Source organism: Gobio gobio (assembly GCF_949357685.1).
Source record: "Gobio gobio genome assembly, chromosome: 3".
NCBI lineage: Eukaryota > Metazoa > Chordata > Actinopteri > Cypriniformes > Gobionidae > Gobio > Gobio gobio.
Genome location: NC_137099.1, coordinates 20,936,045 through 20,955,817, shown reverse-complemented (window position 1 = coordinate 20,955,817; position 19,773 = coordinate 20,936,045). Strand labels below are relative to the sequence as shown.

The 19,773-nt window shown below is 40.4% G+C and overlaps 1 protein-coding gene across 2 annotated transcripts in view; it reads right to left on the bottom strand.

Moving 5' to 3' along the window:
* Positions 1–1,349, bottom strand: part of fat1a (FAT atypical cadherin 1a) — a 114,552-nt gene extending 113,203 nt beyond the window's left edge. For both annotated transcript variants that reach the window (XM_079813568.1, XM_079813569.1), the window contains exon 1: positions 1,231–1,349. The gene's annotated coding sequence lies outside the window, so the exon portion shown is untranslated. The remainder of the gene's footprint in view (positions 1–1,230) is intronic.
* Positions 1,350–19,773: the final 18,424 nt, after the last annotated feature.

Genomic DNA, 19,773 nt, shown 5'->3' with positions numbered 1-19,773 from the left:
GTATATATAACGTCACATTTCACTACTTCCTAAATAAATTATACATTATTCTCACTGCCTCCTGTCATATATCTTCTTCAACTAAGAACAACAGTGTGTTTAAAGAGAGATGTTTTCATGATATGTTAATAGGAAGAAAAACATGAACAATTATGTTGATGGATACGACAAACTGCTTAAATACAAAATACTTCCTTTTTACATCACTACTTTGATATGCATAACCTCACTGATACACTATAAAGAAGTGCATGTTATGCAATGTGGTAAGAATAAGCATAATTATTATGGTGGTTAGTAGAATTATATCATTTAGTGTATTTTGTTATAATATGCTGCACATCAGAACAGTAACATGCATGTCTAACAATATTAAACCCATTTCTAAAATCAATAAAGTTTCAGCTCGCATTAAATGATGCGATAATACGTATGCTATATTCCAATCAGCTTGACAAGCACATTAGATCCGGCGAAAGACGGAGCAATGTAGAACATTCTGTCATTACTACAACATTTAACGTTAAGTAAACTTGGTTTTATGTATAAAGCAATTCACAACGGAGGACTTAACACTCCGCGAGCGCGTGCTCGAGATTTTCAAATGTCCTTGCGACTATTCGTGCCCTCGAGCGCATTTAGCAGCAAGAGACGTTAACGTGACGTTTAGTTCAGATATGAAATATATCTGACCGAACTTTCTCAGCGACACCAAAGAACCATAAAACCTCTTTGCTGTTAGCACACTAAACAACGATTTGAACGTTTTCACGGGAACCTCGTGTTAACTCTCCTCAATATACGTAAGGCAATTTAGCCTTTAGAATAGAAACAAAATACCAAAGTAACAAAAGACGGGCTTCTGCGCCGTTGTTAAAGTATCCCCATCCCCCCAGTCCGCCAGTTCCTATTCATTTCACGTCGCCACACTGATGCCTTCATGCGCTGGCCAGATGTATGAACTGTTCCCATTTGAAAACAATTAGCTGACCACTCTGGACCGCTTATCTTAAATAATTCAACTGCAACTGAACACATTGAGTATTCCAACAGCTTTGCCAAGCAACGGTCAACTTCAAAGCTGCCCTATTTCCATTACGGAGAGCAGTGGGGGACTCCCAACGGCAACTTTACACCGCGAGCTGACTGAAACTTTTAGGCATTTCTGAAAATAGCACAAAGCCAGAACAAGTCCTCGCGCGATTTTAAAACTTCCCAAGTCGTACGTACCTATGCCAGGTCTAACGTCCTTTGTTTGGTGGCTTTTCATGAAGTTTGTAAGATTCAAGTCTCTGCATGGTACCGACACTCTCAGCGGCTCTCTCTGCTCACTGAACTCTCGGATCCACACACACACAAAGCGCTCTATAGTATTTCTCCGCGCTCCTTGCACAGCGCACGGATCTACTTCCTATTGGCATGAAGATGAAACGGCCGTCGCTCTCCCCTCACAGTGGGACGGGAGAAGTCTTTGATGTTTTGTTTTACGTGCAAACCTCTGCCTCTAATGAAGAAATATGACGGGTCATACGCTTTTTGGAACAAAGCAATGAATTTATCTCAATGGATGTCAGCATTTGAAATATTAGTCAGGATAAAAAAGTCCCACTCGCAAGGTACCTACATTACCTGCACAAAGTCCGTGCCAAGTTAAAAAGATCACGAGGCAAATGTTTCTACAGCATCGCGTTTTCTGACATGCGACTGCTCTTTGTGCGCGTGCTCGGTAAAAAGCGTTTGCAACTGAACAGATCGATCGTCTTGGTGATTATTCATGTAAACAGAATTGGGTAGGCTATATCTTGGGTATACACGCGGGGTACTGGGATCAAATGTGTCTAAATGTCAGATATATGGCCGTGCAGTAATAGCCTACAGTCGTTAAAATGAACCAAGCACAACATTATGAAGAAAATGAGAACCACTCATTATCGTGGCCGCATGGTTTTAATAGACTTAATAAGTAGGTTATAAACTAGGCTATCTAATTCATATAGTGAAGACTATAACCTACAGATATTTCCTTTTAACATTTGATATTTTTACTTTATAAAATAATTGATAATCTCAAATACGTAAAACAATGTTGTTCTATTGGCTTTATTTGAGATACTGTTGGTCAATTTTATTGCTTTAATTATTTTATTTTTTTGACTGATTACTGGTCTTTTATAAAAAAAAAAAATTCAACCTTTGCTTAATTAAGAATTTATTTTTTTTGGTGTCGCGAATCGTATTCGAATTTCCATTGTCGTGACGATTCTACCGACATTCTTTACATGTGTAGGTGAATTTAATAAACAGAAACTCTCAAAATGAAAAGCAACGTCCCATGCCACATGGAAACTGGGGAAAGTTGCATTGACAGACGGAAAACCTTTATAAAGTGTGGCTCTAGCACGGAATATGCACTCTGTTGCTCGCGAATGATGGCGCTGTCTCACTGCTGTGACAGTGCGCGAGCGATCCACGAGGCTGTGCGCTCTATACCTAAATCTGTGCAACTCACTTTGTAATGCTTACATCGAGTTGCGTGTGTCCACTGCCTCTGCATGACCATTTATTAATACGCGTAATGATAACACTATTATATTTATCGCGGTTTAAGTAGCACACGTTTAACGAGTACCTAATGGTTGTAGCAATAATGGTAGAAAGAGAACTGGTTTGCCCTTTTCTAATAATGCATTTTTTAAACAAGTAGTTGCATATTTGGCAAAGTTGAAAAGCTATTGTGAAAGAGGCTCACCAGATTCAGCGGGCAAAAGCCGCCGCTCCAAAGTTGCGTCTAAATGATCTCCAGGATGTGTTGGCAAAAAGAGTATGTGAGCATATCTTCGCATGGAGGTTCAGTCAAAACTCGTAATAAATCCGGGTCGTGGTGTTCTAGCCCCTACATTTCCTTACACATCCGAAATCCTCGTGAGCAGGATTCCACGCAGGCACGCGTTCAGAGACTATTCACAATACTCACTCTGAGCTCGTGCGCTCAGGCAGTGGAGGAGGCGCGCGGATCCTCCGGGATGCCTGGCTGGCTTTCCGCCGCTGTGACGTCACCGCTCTCCCGGGGGAGTCGATCATTTGATTCAGTGATCTCACCTCTACCGTATACGCTTTGACGTTTCGCACTGACATTGAAGGCTGTTTATTGAATTATCAGCGTAATGGAACTTTGCAACTTTAGACTTCAGCTGTCTGAGGTGATCCATTACATTAGGATCAATAAAATAGAGCATTCTGCCTCTCAAATAGACTTTTTATTCAGTTTAATGGTTCAATTCTTTGGCCAATTTGAGAGTGTGAAACATCTTGATTGTGTAAAGTGAGTGCTGACCTTTGGGTTATTGTAGCCGGACTGTGGCATGTTGCTTAAATAACAGCACCTGATGTTCATTAAGTTTACACTCATAAAGCATTTGCCCTGGGGGCTCTGTGAATGAGAGGCATCAGGTCCGTGTGTGTGTGTATTTGGGAGCCCCACACTCCTCCTCTGACCATTTATCGAGATGCAAGATCTTTCAGGCACCCCACAATTGCACCTCCTCTCGCACACACACAGACACACTATTTCACTCTGATCCCCCCATAAAGGTTTAATTGGATTCCGGTCAGGTGACGTGAGGGAGCTGGCCGGTGCTTTTGATCCTGCCAGTGCTGAGACATTCCGTTGCTGGTCTGGAGTTTGTGGAGTGTCGGCCCTATGAGAGAACAGCAGGCATGGAGGAGGTGCATCCAAGTGTTTGTGTGTGTGTGCAGGAATGAGAGCTTCACAATTGTCTCAGCACTGGTGGTAATATTTTTACCTTATAACATCTCAGAATAGTGGACATGAAGGTTTTTGGAATGTTCAGTTTTTGGAACAGATAGGCTAATACGTTTCTATAGTGCAAGTCTTCTCAATAAAAATTGACCATTAACAATGAATTAGGGATAGGCTACCCAATACAAATTCTGTCAGCATTTACTCATCCTCATAATGTTCCACACTTGTATGACTTTCTTTGTTGAATATAAAATAAGATACTCTGAAAAATGTTGGTGACTAAACAGTTTTGGTTGCTATTGACTTCCACATGGACCATACAACCCAAAACTGTCAATACAAACCAAACATGACAAACATGTATTGAAAGCTTTGGTTTGTATTGTCCATATGGAAGTCTATAGGAAAATATCTTCAAAATACTGTATATTCAGGTTTGGAATGACAACAGGGTGAATAAATTATGAAATCGTTTTCATTTTTTGTTCTACTATCTCTTTAAAGATATCGAGCATGACACTGACATTCCACCATTTCTTCATGTCAGTGTCTTTATTCCCAGTAAGGTTGAAGAAAATATGATCACAGCCATATTTGATCTCTAAATGACTTAACAAAAACTAAATTGAGGTTCCTCTTAAAAGTGGACACACGCAGTTACACTTCCCAAGTGTTTATGTGAAAGCAAAGTCGTTTAAGATTAAAGTCACTGCCAAATGTATACATCATGTACAAAGTTGACAGACACTGTTTAATCAAAAGCGCCTTTATGCAATGTCATAATGGTAAAGAACAAGCTCTGTCCCCACAAATATCTTCAAAAGAAAATAAGAGGCATCGCCAATCTTACCATTTAGAGAACTGTCACAGCACTCTTTTTCACTTCTCTGGAGAACTGCAGATTATCTCTATAAATCCTTCAAGCTAAAAGTCTCAGAATAATTGCCACTTACCAGTATCCCAAACCCTTAATATCTGTTCACTAATACATCATTGAAAATAAATATGGATGATCTCTAGGTTTTTGCTGCATTGCCATCCTAGCATGGTACAAGATGGTTTTCTACAGAAATGGAGAGCTTTTTCCTCGTTCAGTGTTAGAAGCACTTTTTCGCCACGGATGGCAGTACAATGTATCTCTAATATATAGCTGCAGGGTGCTAGTATTCTCAGTGGTACAGCATGAAATACTATCATCTTACATTCGGTGGCCTATACAGAGCTCGTTCGGCCAGTTCTCATTTGAGGCATTTTTGCTCGGTTACTACATAACCTACCCACAAACATGGCATATCACAGTCATATTCCATTCTGATATGAAAAACTTCACAATACAATTGATTCGCATTATTTTTTCTTATGAAATAAATGCCACTTGTGAATATATCATATACATTACTGTAATATTAGTAATATGGGTTGAGAAAAGAAAATCTATTGACTAAAGGGAAACATGTATAAACATTTGTAAATTATTCTGACAGACAGAGAAAGTCAAACAACTGGAATACAGTAGCTTTTAGCATGAAAAAAAGGGGTTGTCCAAAATGAATGTGCTACAACAGGCACTCGCAGTGTAGTCGATTATAACTGAAAAGAGTTTTGTTTTGAGCTGTTGTTGTTCTAAAAAATTTACTTACATTATCCCATTCTTCCAGCCACTAATGGTTGCAGTTCCCTGTTTGAGAGCATTGGCACCCTGTTGGTGGAGAAGGGGTAATGGTGCGAGAGGCTTTTAGGAAGTACTGCAAGAAAAGTGAGACAATAGACCATGTCAAAATATATAAATGTTGCAGAGGGAATTATGAACAGATACAAGACAACACAGAACATATAATTGAGCACTACATCAGACGCTGTTCAGACAATCTAGGTCAGATTTTCAAGGTATGGGATTACAAAGACAAGGATCATTTTAGGCAGTATAAAACAGACAAAAGAGATTGTTAATCTAATCTCTGTTGTTTGATTTCTTGTGAGTGAACGCCCTGTCCAAGACTGATGCAATATCTTGTAACATCAACTCTATCAATCCTTTAACATAAGACTTTTTATTTATCATAAGATCACAGTGTTTTTCACTGCACCGCAAGTCTGTCTCTGCATCTGACACACTGTAATTATGATTGTAATTATGTCATATTCAAAAATGACATGTTTTCCTGGTTGAATGTCTCAGAGAGATATTGTGATTTCTGTCTCGCTGTTTATGACAGGAACAATAACTATGATCTCAAGAGGCTGGTTTGTTCTTAAAAATCAATGTCATGTATTTTGGCTGTGTGTAAACAGCCATCTATCAGTTGAATATTAAAGTAAAACTAAGCAGAAAAAACGTACAATTATTTATACAAGCATGAAAGCATTTCTGATGAAAAATGACAACATAATTTCACACTGCAGGAGGAAAAGGGAAATACATATGGTCTGGATACAATACAACAAACAGAGCAATTCCAAGAAGGTCCTCGCACATTGGTGCTCAGGCCCTAATAAGTCACAATTATGCAAAGAAAAGAAGATACTGTGAAAAGGTATATATGGAGACATTCAGCCTAAAATTCCAAAGATGTTCTGAAACGCCTTTAACTACCATCAAATACAATATATACACTGCGTGCAGAATTATTAGGCACGTTGGTTTTCTGATCATATTTTTTGGCACATTTTACCAATTCCAAACCACATTCATCTTAATAACTACTGTTATATTTAATCATTTACAAGTGATATATAATTTTTCACGAAGGCTAGAATACTAGAAATTGCAGTTAAGGCATGACCATTGGACAGTGAAATGCTCATTGGGTCAGCAGGGTCAGACAAAAACAGGTGGCGAAGAAAAGGCACATGTGAACTGCAAAAGAATTAAGAATTAAGGTGAAGAATTGAAGCTTGGTACTCTGCAAGAACAAAGAAATTTGTTCGTTTTCTCGAGGTGGCAAGAACAAGAACAAAGTTCGTTCTGGCCAGTACATTCCATACTTCACGAGAAAAGCAAGTGCCGAACATCTCCGTTTCTCCGCATTAACCCCGCCCACTTTAAAATTCTGACCAATCACACAATAGTTCTCGGACACCCATAAGAAAAAAGTTATACTCAGACGATGTGTCGAGAACGAGCTGCGAGAACTCCCAAACCAGGGCTCTGAGAAACATCATTTTGTTCTCGCAGCCCTGGGAGCGAGAACTTTTTTCTCTGTTCTTGCGGAGTATGTAGCGGCCTTAAGTGTGAAACCATCAGGAACCCTTTAGTCTCCAGCGCCACCATTTTCCAGAACTGCAACCTACCTGGAGTCTCCAGAAGTGCAAGGTGTCAGGATCTTAGAGACTTAAGCCAGGTAAAGAATCCTAAAAATGGACCCCCACTTAATAAGAATCACAAGCTGAAGTGTTGGGAGTAAGTTTTGGGAGTTCATTTTTAGTACATCCCCTATCCTGAAGTCCGTTTTGAAGAGATCTGCCAGATTCTGGGAGATTGAATTCTTTAAACAGTGGTACAAGAGGATGTGGTTGTCACAGGGTGTTTTGGTGTTGGTTCATGTTTCATGTGTTTAGTTCATCAAGTTTACTGTCATGTTTCTAGTTTGTCTTGTCCTTTCAGTTTCCTGGTTTTGTCATGTTTCATTGTCATGTGACTCCCATGCCCTCATGTGATCTTGTGTCTTGTCCTGTCATTGGTTCATTGTTTAATCACTGTTCACAGGTGTCACTTGTCTTGTCATTAGTGTGTGTATTTAAGCCCTCATGTTTGCCATGTGTCTTTGTCTGTTATTAATGTTGTTACCCGCTGTAGGTGAGTGGTTCTAAGTCAAGTCAAGTCAAGTCAAGTCAAGTCAAGTCAAGTCAAGTCAAGTCAAGTCAAGTCAAGTCAAGTCAAGTCAAGTCAAGTCAAGTCAAGTCAAGTCAAGTCAAGTCAAGTCAAGTCAAGTCAAGTCAAGTCAAGTCAAGTCAAGTCAAGTCAAGTCAAGTCAAGTCAAGTCAAGTCAAGTCAAGTCAAGTCAAGTCAAGTCAAGTCAAGTCAAGTCAAGTCAAGTCAAGTCAAGTCAAGTCTTTGTTTGATGTTTGTAAATAAAATAACTGCACATGGGTCCTTGAACTTGCCTCCAGTGGATATATGTGACAGAATAACAGACCTCCAAAATGGACCCAGCAGTCTGCTCAAGCTCTGCCAAGGTGATCAAGCCATAGAGAACTACGTGGAGGAATTTTGTGGACTCTGTCACTTAGTTGAGTTTAATGACGTGGCGCTTAAAGACATTTTTCGTTTTGGTTTAAATAAGCCTATTAGCTCCAGACTTCCTGGAGGCAAGATCCACTGGTCATTGGCAGAGTATATTGACTTTGCACTTCAGCTGAGTGGCTCATCTTTTACTGTGGGAACAGTGGATGAGGAGCTCCACGTTCCCACAGTACTCTCCACCCCAGTGAGTCCAGCCCAAGTCCACGTCCAGGCTCCAGCCCAAGTCCACGTCCAGGCTCCAGCCCAAGTCCACGTCCAGGCTCCAGCCCACGGCCACGTCCAGGCTCCAGCCCAAGTCCACGTCCAGGCTCCAGCCCAAGTCCACGTCCAGGCTCTAGCCCAAGTCCACGTCCAGGCTCCAGCCCAAGTCCACGTCCAGGCTCCAGCCCACGGCCACGTCCAGGCTCCAGCCCACGGCCACGTCCAGGCTCCAGCCCACGGCCACGTCCAGGCTCCAGCCCACGGCCACGTCCAGGCTCCAGCCCACGGCCACGTCCAGGCTCCAGCCCACGGCCACGTCCAGGCTCCAGCCCACGGCCACGTCCAGGCTCCAGCCCACGGCCACGTCCAGGCTCCAGCCCAAGGCCCCGTCCAGGCTCCAGCCCAAGGCCCCGTCCAGGCTCCAGCCCAAGGCCCCGTCCAGGCTCCAGCCCAAGGCCCCGTCCAGGCTCCAGCCCACGGCCCCGTCCAGGCTCCAGCCCAAGGCCCCGTCCAGGCTCCAGCCCAAGGCCCCGTCCAGGCTCCAGCCCAAGGCCCCGTCCAGGCTCCAGCCCAAGGCCCCGTCCAGGCTCCAGCCCAAGGCCCCGTCCAGGCTCCAGCCCAAGGCCCCGTCCAGGCTCCAGCCCAAGGCCCCGTCCAGGCTCCAGCCCAAGGCCCCGTCCAGGCTCCAGCCCAAGGCCCCGTCCAGGCTCCAGCCCACGGCCCCGCTGTCCCGCCCAAGAAAATTTTGGGGGGGGGCAAGGGGTACATGGAGGCCATGAAGGCCCCGCCTCTGTGGCCTGATGAACTCCCGTTACCGCCATGGCCTGATGAACTCCCGTTACCGCCATGGCCTGATGAACTCCCGTTGCCGCCATGGCCCGGTGAACTGCCGTTGCCGCCATGGTCACCCACGCCTGAGGGTCCAGGTCCTCCCACGCCTGAGGGTCCAGGTCCTCCCACGCCTGAGGGTCCAGGTCCTCCCACGCCTGAGGGTCCAGGTCCTCCCACGCCTGAGGGTCCAGGTCCTCCCACGCCTGAGGGTCCAGGTCCTCCCACGCCTGAGGGTCCAGGTCCTCCCACGCCTGAGGGTCCAGGTCCTCCCACGCCTGAGGGTCCAGGTCCTCCCACGCCTGAGGGTCCAGGTCCTCCCACGCCTGAGGGTCCAGGTCCTCCCACGCCACAGGGTCCAGGTCCGCCCACGCCACAGGGTCCAGGTCCGCCCACGCCACAGGGTCCAGGTCCTCCCACGCCTGAGGGTCCAGGTCCTCCCACGCCTGAGGGTCCAGGTCCTCCCACGCCACAGGGTCCAGGTCCGCCCACGCCACAGGGTCCAGGTCCGCCCACGCCACAGGGTCCAGGTCCGCCCACGCCACAGGGTCCAGGTCCGCCCACGCCACAGGGTCCAGGTCCGCCCACGCCACAGGGTCCAGGTCCGCCCACGCCACAGGGTCCAGGTCCGCCCACGCCACAGGGTCCAGGTCCGCCCACGCTCCCAGGCCCGGCCATGTCATGTCTGGGTCCGGTGCCCCTGCACGGGCCTGGCCCACCATCCCTCCCCCAAGACCGCCCCCCAAGACTTTTGGTAGACTCTTTGTTAGGCTATTGATGTGTTCTGATATTGTTTGGGCGTCAGGGGCCGCCCATAGAGGGGGGGATCTGTCACAGGGTGTTTTGGTGTTGGTTCATGTTTCATGTGTTTAGTTCATCAAGTTTACTGTCATGTTTCTAGTTTGTCTTGTCCTTTCAGTTTCCTGGTTTTGTCATGTTTCATTGTCATGTGACTCCCATGCCCTCATGTGATCTTGTGTCTTGTCCTGTCATTGGTTCATTGTTTAATCACTGTTCACAGGTGTCACTTGTCTTGTCATTAGTGTGTGTATTTAAGCCCTCATGTTTGCCATGTGTCTTTGTCTGTTATTAATGTTGTTACCCGCTGTAGGTGAGTGGTTCTAAGTCAAGTCAAGTCAAGTCTTTGTTTGATGTTTGTAAATAAAATAACTGCACATGGGTCCTTGAACTTGCCTCCAGTGGATATATGTGACAGTGGTGATGCTCCTTCAAGAGTCACTCTCAACCTATCAGTCTATAAAGTAGGGCTGTCAAAAGATTAATCGCGATTAATCGCATCCAAAATAAAAGTTTGTGTTTACATGATATATGTGTGTGTACTCTGTTAATTATTATTTATATATAAATACACACACATTTATGTATATATTTAAAAAATATTTGCATATATATACTGTATAAACATTTATATAATCTATAATATATATAAATATAAATGTTTTATATATAAAAATTATATTTTTTTCTTAAATATATACATGCTTGTGTGTGTATTTATATATAAATAATAATTAACAGAGTACACACACATATATTATGTAAACACAAACTTTTATTTTGGATGCGATTAATCGCGATTAATCTATTGACAGCCCTAATATAAAGACAAAAAAAAAACAGTCTTCTGTATTCACATCACTTCTTCATGTATTTTACAACACTTCAGCTTGTGATTCTTATTAAGTGGGGGTCATTTTTTAGGATTCTTAGAATTTTGTGTTTTTCCAACCACCCATTGTGGGTTCCCAGTTTGAAAACTCCTGCACCAAATCACTAAATCCCTCTACTGTATTAAATAAATTCAAAATTAAATATGTGTGCATCTGAACTGCTGCACTTTTTATGGGTTAAGTTCTCTGAAGGGTATCTGAGTCAGAGTCTTATTTTGAAAGGCCTTGTCATGCTGGTTTTACCCCTTATTTTCTCTATTCCCCATCAGTCGCATTGCCCTTCAGTCATAATCTCATGGAAATAGTGTTGGATTACAGACAAAATAAGCATTTCCTACATGGATTTGCATGCTTGGATTAGTACAGTCATGTACTTGAGGCATATGTTTTCCGCACATGCACATTAGAACCATGTGGAGATTTTTTGTAAATCAATCCTGTCTTTCTGCCTGACAGTCTGAAGTTATGCTCTGAATTATCCTTAAGTGTTTAGCTGTTGTTTTGTCTGATGCATTCTCAAACAGCTGATTTCCCTATGTGTTCAATGTCAAGGAATGAGCTCAAAGCTTTTATAGCAAACAGGAAATGGATCAGCATCAGAGAGGAACATACCCAGTCTGACTTTTAGAGATTGAAGTCATGATTGATCTCATCGCTCATGACCTCTCTGGATTTTCGTACATACCCATCTGAGATGAGTTTCACCAAAGCATTATTGTACAAAGACCACATGTATGGCCTACTAACACATGGTAATCATTCAAGGTTTTTTCAAGGTCTCAGAGTCATTGTAGTAAATTTGGGCCAAGGTCATTTGAATTGCATACAATGTAGTCCCAAACACTTACACACAATGGACCAGTTGCTTAATTAATTGGTCTCTTTTTGGTCATTTCATGACTTGCTAATTGACAACGTAACCACAACGTTGCATGCTCATAATTTAGCTATCACCAATAAGATAACAAGAACATACCAGTTACATATTATTCTTAATACTTTGGTAATTTCAAGACTTATTGGCAATGTAACTGCAACCCCATGTGCCTGTAATGTCATTACAATTATTTTATTGAATCACAATGTTGCTAGTAGGCCTACTATTCATATTTAAATGACAAATTCTTTATAAATGTTCTGTTGACCACAATGTGCTATTTAAAATGTGTATATTAAACGTCAGTCACAAAATTGAAATTTCCCTTAAGATAAAATGTGTTTCTTTTCACCAATCAGAAGATAGGCCTACATAAAATATGTGCATTAGCCTAAATGTTTAGTTATTTAATTTTGTATTTGCTGCAGGGGCGCCTCTAGCAATTGAAAAAATATGAAAGAATATGAGGTTGGGCCCCGTACCGTACCAAACATGCAGGCCAACCTAGTTGTCCAAAATCGTTGTCAGCAATTTAATTATATGTAGGCTATATCTGTGTTAAATAGCACAATACCTGCTTCTCTTCTCCATCTTCATCACCTTCTCCTTCCTGACCTTCATATTTCCCTTCCCAAAGCTGAGGCTTGGTTGATACAGTCTTTGCAAACTGATTGTTTCTGTCGCTCGTTTAAAACTTCTATCATAACACAGCTGTTTAGTTTAGCTACATATCTCATCCTGCACTTTATGACCTTTAACTGAAGCGTCGAGCTGGAATTCACGCTCATCAGCTGTGAACATAGAGCCCGCAGAACTTTTTATACGTTGACTGTATTTTATTTTGTTAATGAACAGGCTGCAATGTCAAATTGGCAGTGCAAGAACTGACATATTATGTGAGGCGCCGGCGCGATCACTTGGATTATTCCCTCAGCAGTGAACACCTTAAAGGGTTAGTTCACCCAAAAATGAAAATTCTGTCATTAATTACTCACCCTCATGTCGTTGGACACCCGTAAGACCTCCGTTCATATTCGGAACACAAATGAAGATATTTTAGTTGAAAGCTGATGCTGAGAAAGGCTTCACACAGGCCTCCATTGGCATTCAGTACATTGACACTTCCAAGATCCATGAAAGGCACTTAAAACGTCGTTACAAAGTCTATCTCACCACAGTGGCTCTACAATAATCATACAATGCGACGACAATAGTTTTTGTGCGCAAAAAAAAATCAAAATAACACCTTTATCCAACTTGTTCTCGACTTCCGCGTGTGCCTCCACGACGCATGCGCGAGAATATGACGTAGCGCCGGTGTTCGGGAATCGATGAAATAAACACTTAAGCCCCATTTTGAGCACTACGCCGAGACCTAAAGCACGATCAATGTAGAATCCAACAGCTTAGACACGCGCGTCTTCCTCTGCTCGTAAACAAATCGCTTCTGGGTCATATGTCCGAACGCCGGATCTGCGTCATATTCTCGCGCATGCGTCGTGGAGGCATACATGGAAGTCGAGAACAAGTTGGATAAAGGTGTTATTTTGATTTTTTTTTGCGCACAAAAACTATTGTCGTCGCATTGTATGATTATTGTAGAGCCACTGTGGTGAGATAGACTTTGTAACAACGTTTTAAGTGCCTTTCATGGATCTTGGAAGTGTCAATGTACTGAATGCCAATGGAGGCCTGTGTGAAGCCTTTCTCAGCATCAGCTTTCAACTAAAATATCTTCATTTGTGTTCCGAATATGAACGGAGGTCTTACGGGTGTCCAACGACATGAGGGTGAGTAATTAATGACAGAATTTTCATTTTTGGGTGAACTAACCCTTTAATACTTATTTATAGTCATTTTATTTGTGTAGTACATTACAAATGACTACAAAATGTCAAGCCTTTGAAAATTAAAGAAAACAGCAGGATGCGCTTTTCTCCGTCTCCTTGAATATCTTTCTGGCTCATGTGCACAAAAATGAACCAAAACACAGCGAATACTCGCCGCACAGACTGACATGAGGAATATATCTATCAATAGAAACCTTTAAGTGCCTTCTTTTTTTGTATAGATTATTTGATGTTAAATGCATTATATAAGTCACATTTACAAATTTTGTGTAACTTGCAGAAATGCAGAAATAAAATGTAATTTTGTTTTATTTGTTACTGGTAGATTATACATTTATAATTTCTATTACATTACTATCTACTGTTACTACTAATATAACCAATATCTGAGGGCCCCAAAAGTGCGACCCCCCCCCCCCCTTAGTGGCATCCCTGATTTGTTGTATCATGTATCCCATCTCTTCTTTGAACTCCTTCACTCGAGTGTCCTAACACTTCTAACTTCTAACGTTTGACAATCAGAAAGTTTCCAAATAGGCTACTTAAAAAAAAAATTAAGGGATAGTTAATAATAAAAAAGTTAAATTCTGTAATCTATTTTCTTTCTTTATGTTGTTCCAAACCCATACGACTTTGGTTAATCTTTGAAACAAATAAGATATTTTTTTTAAAGATATTTTTCTGTTAAAGGCAAGGTAACCAGAAGATCCAAAGAGCTCATAAAACGGTCCCAAACAAATCCACATGAATTGAGTGGTTACAACTTCACAAGTCTTGTGAAGTGAAATTATATGAAACAATAATCAATGTGGTTTTTTCTTCCGTTCTGTGCTTACATGGGACGTGCTCTATATTTAGGTGATATACAGTATGTCATTTGTGTGTCTGTCTCTCCATTGAAAGTTAAGGTAATCAGAAGATCCAAAGAGGTCATAAAATGGTCTAAAGCAAATCCACATGATTTGGGTTGGTTACAAGTCTTGTGAAGTGAAATGACTGCTTTATATGATTCAACAGATTTACAATACATTTACAATAACCAATGAGGTTTGTTCTTCTGTTCTGTGTTTACATGGGATGTGCTCTATATGTGAATGTATAGGTGATATGCATATATATGTAATTTGTGTATCAAACTAAAGTCTTTGTCCACTTACAGGGCCACTAACAAAAAGTATTTGTACAAATATACAGAGCCAAAAAGACTGCACACAAAAATACTCACATGTGTGTACCCTTGGTCTGTGTAAGAAGATCATATATTCTATGAGATTTATCAGGCTTACAGAATGCCCTGGGGTTACATGTTTCTAATCCTCCATCTCTGAGCATTGATACCGCCTTTTGACTGAAATAAGCTCCACTCTCCAGAGCTAGAGTGAGCACATCTACACTCAACTGGAGCTGTTATTCTCTTCATGCTAATTTAGATAGAACTTAAAACACAGCCTGAAACTTTTATATCCAATTTATGGTAATAAGGGCTCAACGATATCTTATCTAGATCTCTGCAGAACAACATGGCATCATTTAGCCTGCAAATGGAGGCTTGCTAAGACATGTTTAAAGAATTGGTAGATGCTACATTTCAGATATTTGCATCCCATGGAAATAGTACATTCATACTCTGCTATGTACTCTGTTAAAACCTGGTGGTGACCAGTGGCTTTTTGATGCTCCAAAAAGCTTACAAATATATCATAGTCCATGTAGCGCATATATTCCATATATACATATTAATAAGTCTGCCCAAGTCATACGATAACTTTGTGTGTTATTTCATTATTTCGCTGTAATGTAATCGCTGTCCAGTGGTGGGAGGTGTTTGAAATCAAAATTCGGGTCCCAGTTTAAATCCTTTGATTGAAATTGCAGAGTTAAGGGGTACAATCGCTGAGCTGGCTGGGCTGTAGCCCCTCAGACTATTTTCTGTAAAGCTACTTTGAAGCAAAATGTATTGTGAAAACTGACGGAATAAACTGAATTCAATTCAATGACAATTCTCATTTGTATGTGACCTAGCCTACACTGTAAAAAGTCTGTAAAAAATAGGGCACAATGTACTGTATAAATATGAAATAACTTTCTTTTTGTTTTTTTTTGCAGGGGTTTTACCTGTCTTTTGAATTACACATTGCATTAGTTTGTGTTTTAAGGGTTAACGGAAATTTTCGTAAAATTACTGGATAATGTATACTGGCAGAAAATTACCAGTACATTTTCCGTTTTTATTTTTTACAGTGTATCCTTTTAACTGTAAAGTTATTATTAACTATACAGTTACTAAACTACATCAATATACAACTAAATTAATGTTTTAGCTTTGCACACATTTAAACATCTTTAAATATGACATCACTGAGTAGGTTGGTATTATACTTAAATGCGTCATTGCAACAAACTAAAAACAAAACACCAGCAAAAACACTGTTTTAGGACAAAATCATAAAGCATAAAATCTTGTTAGTTATTCAGCTAATGTATGTGCGATCATACAGATCAAAAGGAAGAGAAGGATGACTCAGCTTCCCTATGGAGGACCTAGAAGACGCTTTTAAGTGGTTGACATTGAGGTTCCTGTTAGCATTCTGAAGAATATGCACATTGACACCACTCTCATTTGCATTCCTCTCAACTAGTTGTATTTTTTGTGACAAAGAATAAAAACAATCCTCAATGTCCACCACTTTTACTCCCTGTAACCATGTAACATTTTCCTAATGTGTCTCTCATTTGACCCCTTCCTCTGTCCCTGTCTCCTCCAATCTCGTTTGCTAACCTTCAGGGGCAAAAACACAGGGACACTTAAGAGACCAAATTTTTTATCTATTTAGACAAAATGCTTCTCAGCTATTCTAGCAATGTCCACTGGGCCTCGAATCCTTCAGCACAACTCAGCACAGCTTCTGTCCTTCTGACTGGTACAAACACACACCAACACACACTCTAGTGGCTTTTACTCTGCACCACTAAAATGTCCCACTGTGGTGCCGTATGCATGGAGAAGATAGTTGAAAAGGTAACATTCAAAAAGTATACATGGAAGTATTTATGAATTCCAAGAACTTATTTGTTTCTCTGCATTGTTCTGAAAAATGAAATGGGTCTTTTAAAAGCTAACCGCACTTATGCCTGTTTTAAGCCATACTTGGCCAGTGCACATTAAAAGCCAAATTAAAATCATTACCAGTATGAGCAGGTCATTTCATTCACTAGCCCCAGGTCACTCTGCATTTTCTAAAAGTGCCCTGGAGCAGCATAATTTGAGTATTCCTGCTTTGGACGTTTCAGGGAGCAGTGAAGAGCAGCATGAATGTGCAGCCATTAGCATGTCAGAGCACAGAGCCAATTAAGAGCCAGTCAGTTGCTATGGTTCATCAAAAGACTGTATGCTCATCATTAGATGCACTCTTTTTCTTTCATAAAATGCCTGTTCCCTTAATGTGTCGAGATTCTCCATTTTTCTCCAGTATTCATTGGAATGGGTGATGCCACTTATTTTCTTTTCAATCTGATACCAAGTCCCAAGGCTGATACCACCTGAATGGAATGTTTTTGTGATTTCAAAGAATAAGAGGGATAAATATAGCCATAAAGTCATTTACATGTCACTAACATTTGTAACATTTAATAGCCTTAAGTGTATTAAAGCTAAAGTATAAAGTTATTAATTTGTAATTTATTAACAATTAAAGAGCAAACTTGCAAACAAACATTCTAACACATTACACAAACCTGTTACTTTTGTTGTTTGTGTTAGTCTGCCATTTTCTATCAGTTTGAACAAGCTGCAAGTGGCGAGTGCTGTCTGTGACTGTTTTTTTTATCATTGGCTGCCTGCAAACTACATCAACTTTGACCCGCCCTCAAACACTATATCTGTAGCTCAGGCCTGGGAGAGTTTGGGTTGTTTTTTCGACACGTTGAGAAGAGAGTTTTCAGTGCTGCAATCCTCTTTGGATGAACTTCAAAAGGATGAGGACATGTCCTTGAATAATGAGGAACATTGTCCGTATCAATGTGTATCAAGCGCAGAGGAAGCCTCTGGAGCTGAAATTCAGATATGGTATTAGGTATTTAGTTTACAATACACATTGTAAGCGTTCGACCAATCAGAGCAGAGTAGGTTCACGTATAAAATAGGGGTTTAGAGAGTCTTCGAACAAACCATTTTCAAACTGATGTACAGAATGCTGTTTATAAGAATATTATGAGAAAAAAAATATATATATACAATATATATATATATATATATATATATATATATATATATATATATATTTATTTATTTATTTTTTTACTTGGATGCATGTAAAGCATTTTGTAGGAGACCTCTAAAACAAAATTAGGAAATGGCATAATAGGGGCACTTTAAAATATATCCTTTTTAGTATTCAATATATTTAATATAAAAATGATAAAATGCTTACTATACAATACTATATGGTTCATTTTTTCTACTTCGGAGCTTGTGATAAGGCAATCCTTTTTTGTGGTAAATGAATTCAAAATTGCTAGTTAAAAAAAATTCACATAGGTTTGATATTTTAAGGGATGTTCATTCATTTTCTTTATTATTTATCAAATACAATTTTTAGAAAGGAATAAAATAAATAAAAACAGTTAATCATGCTTTAAATGTGTGTTATTTCTGTAATAAGGCATTTTTCTACCATTGGTGCAATAGAGCTGCAGTCATGATGTCAAATTTTAGGCCAACCTGGAAGAGTAATTTACCATGTTCTCCCTCTGGAATATGTTTTTAAAATAGTGGTTTTCAATTTATGAGTACATAAGGTCTGTGGTTAACATTAATTAAAGACATGTTTTGTTTTTCAACCTAAATTACATAGTCATAGCTCAAAGTGATTTTTTTTTTTGCTCTATAAACCATAAAAAAAAAAAAATAGACTGTGCTCATTTTGTATTTTCGAGGTAGTGTTTCCAGCTCTGTATTTCAGGAGATAGATTGCAGTCTTTAGGACTGCAAACAAGAAAAACGCCCAAACAGGACTCTCTTTCGCTCTGTATTTCTATATCTGTCTCCTATTTGATACACTTAAATGGTGTGTCCTCTCAGGATCTTCATGACAGTTTGACTGACAGCTGAACAGAAAAGCTATTTGCTTGAATAAAGGACAAACACACAAAGAGCGCTAGGAGGTCTGTTATTTCTGACATTGAGCTGTGTCCAAGACACGAGGATAGCAAGGTACCAATAAGAAAAGAGTGTTTGAGAACGGGGAGTGGGGAGAAAGAGAGAGAGAGGGACTGAGTGAAATTAAAATATCCTACCTATCCTCTTCAGTGGTTTTATAGTGTTTCCAGTCACCTGGTGCTGTGCCCTTGTCAAATGAGCTCAATCAATATTGCTCCATCACAACAATGTAACAAACTGCTGTCTGCTTTATGATGGACCATCACTTACACGTTTTAAAAGGTCACTCAGACCGCACAAGTCACAAAAGGACAGGTTCAAAAGTACACGTTGATATTAAAAATGAGAATCAATATAACTGTCAAAAGGAATTTTGCAATGTGAAATCTTCATGCACAGCTATGTCACGCAGTTAGAAATAATGCATTGAGCACTGATGGAAAGGGGCTCGAGGAACAGTCCCTTATGAAGAACTAGTCTAAGCAAATGGTCATAGGTTTAAACCTTGCATGGTGTGATCCTTGAGTCATCACCTTTGTCCCCGCCTTGAACACTTGACACTTGACCTGAAGTCATTTTCAAAAGGATTGTTTCCTATGTCATTTGAGATAACCTCTTGCATTTCCTTTTTGAAAATATAAATAAATGTATGAAGACCCATTTATACTGTGTGAGAAATTGTATTTGATAAAACAGATATTATGCAAAATTTTGGTATAATAGCATCAATAAAATTGTTAAAATATGAACATATTAAATATACTGACATTACATTAAATACTGTATTACAGTACAGGTCAAAAGTTTTGAACATTTTGAGTGGTTCTCTAATGTTTTTTTTGTTTTTTTTTAATGCTTACTTGTTTTAAAGGCATTTATTTGTTTAAAAATACAGTAAAAGGAATTCAAATTATATTAAAATTAAATATATAATAGGCAGCAAGCGTAAGAATTTAAGCGAGTTTGACAAGGGCAAAATTGTGATGGCTAGACGACTGGGTCAGAGCATCTCCAAAACTGCAGCTCTTGTGAGGTTTTCCTGGTCTGCTGTGGTCAGTATCTATCAAAAGTGGTCCAAGGTAGGAACAATGGTGAACCGGTGGCAGCCAAGGCTCATTGATGCACGTGGGGAGCGAAGGCTGGCCCGTGTGGTCCGATCAAA